Source organism: Malurus melanocephalus, unplaced genomic scaffold (assembly GCF_030028575.1).
Source record: "Malurus melanocephalus ecotype Western Australia unplaced genomic scaffold, MMel_1.1 scaffold_627, whole genome shotgun sequence".
Taxonomy (NCBI): Eukaryota; Metazoa; Chordata; class Aves; order Passeriformes; family Maluridae; genus Malurus; species Malurus melanocephalus.
Window position 1 is genome coordinate 1 of NW_026623859.1, and position 2,194 is coordinate 2,194.

Here is a 2,194-nt window from a genome sequence, read left to right on the forward strand (position 1 = left end):
CTGGTGCTGCTGTCATTGAATTCAACAACAAAAAATTCCCGGATTCCACAGGAAGTTTTCTGCTCCAGCTCAAGGAGATGCAAACGCTCAGCAGAGGAGTGAAATCCATTCTGTGCCTCGTAGGAAGCTCAAAAACAATGGTGACAGGACCCAAACACTTCCAAATTGTCCCAAGCTGTCCCACAAATCATCTCCTGCTGCCTCAGCTCCCGGAGATTTCCAGAACGGGGGAATTGAAGGGCAGAGACGCTGCCCTCACTCCTTAAAAACCGTTTAGGATGAGCTCGGCAGGATTTGGAGGAAATGTTATTTCTCATCCTCTGGGGATGGACCGAGGGAAATCGCTGATGCCATCAAACCCTTTTCCCTTCAATTCCCCGTTCTGGGGTTCTCGAGGCTCAGCTCAGCCAAATGGAATAGAATTCAGGCACCGGGACATGAGCTGGAGTTTATTTGATTCATTCCTTGCCAGCTTCCATTTTGCTGACTGCTGCTCTTTTCTTCCGCCCTGCAGATGAATCATATTAAAGAGGGAAGTGGAATTTGGAGAGGGCGATCTTTAAAATAATGGATGGAGGAAAGGCAGCCCTGAATATGGGAGTCAAGGGCCCGCTCAATTTAACAATTCCGTGTTAAAGCTGGCTGAAATCCCAACCATCCCGAGGTTGGGTAGGGCCCAAAATGGGAATTTTGGGAACAACAGCAGAGTGGAAAGACCCCTCAGGGGATTAAACACCTCCAAATTTTAAAATTGTAGACTCCCGAGTTATTAAATTATTGGGTTGTCCCAAAGATGGAATTCCAGCAGAAGGGAGGATCCAGGAGGATGCTGAATTCCAGCAGTGCTGGGTCAATCCCAGAGCTCCCGTGTGCAAATTTATTCCTCAGGTTTGTCTGGGAGCTGAGATTTTCCATCAAGGATCAGCAGCAGACAGGAATTGTTGAGGTTTTTTTTTTTTTCCGTGCTTATGCTTGGATTGGATTTATTCTCCTCATTTGCAACATTTCGGGAAAAAATCTCCTTTTCCACTCAAATCCCCGGATTTCTCGATGTAAATCCAACAGCTCGGGGAGGGTTCATCTTGAAAATTCCCTGTTTGAGCAGAAAAGTGGGATGAAGTTCCAGGGAATACTTGCAGGAATAACGAAGGAATTCTCCTTTTCTCCAGACAGAAATGGGATCGATCTCTTTAATTCACCCCTTTAATTAACCCTTTAATTGCACTGATCAGGCCCTGCCCMAAACACATTTGGGGTTCATCAGCAAAATCCCAGAATGTTCTGGGTTTGAGCAGCCCAGAGGAGGCCACGGAGAGAATTCCAGGTGTGGAAAATCTCTGGGAATATTGGGAATGTTCTCCTGGAAAAAGGAAGGATCCAGGGTGATCCTGGCAGTTGGAGCCCCCTGGGACAGTAGGAGCTGTCCCTGCCATGGAAAAGGGGAATAGGATGGGATTTAAGGTCCCTTCTATCCCAAAACATCCCAGAATCCTTTCCCGACCTAAGCCAGAGCCCCCATTAAAGCAAATTTGACCCTTTACCAGCAACCCCTGGGAGAGACCAACCCTAAACATTTCCCTGGATAAAGATTTCAAACACAGAACCCAATAAATCCCGAATAAATTATCAAAACTTTGCACTTTATTGGGGTTTTTTGGGGTTTATTTTCCTTGCAAATTATTTACTCAGGTCCAGTCAGGAATTCAGGCTCCTAGGGTGTTTGGATTTCTTCGGATTTGCATCAGCACATGGAGAAAATTTCAAAATCCTCCTCATTATCCACATCCCCTGGGAACGAGGAGCAAGAAATGCCTCCAATTTCAGGATGAGATTCAGGCAAAGTCCCGAAAAGTGGCAGCAATTTGTAGGGCTGTCAAAAAACAAAGGTGTCACGCTGATCAAAGCTGCTGTGGTAAGCTCCGGAATATCTGCTGCTCCCAGAAATCAGAAAAATCCYGGGAAGGGATTTGTGATATGGCAAAAAGTCCTCTGTGAGCCAGGGGGATGGAAAAAAAACACCCTAAAAATGGAATAATCAAAGGAAAAACCAGAAAATTATCATTTATTACATTAAGCATAAAAAAAATTATTATAGTAATGTTTAGAATTAGTATTAAATTTTTTAATTTTAAAATATTTTATAGAATATAAAATTATATTATTATATAAAAATTATGGGGAATATTATAATTAT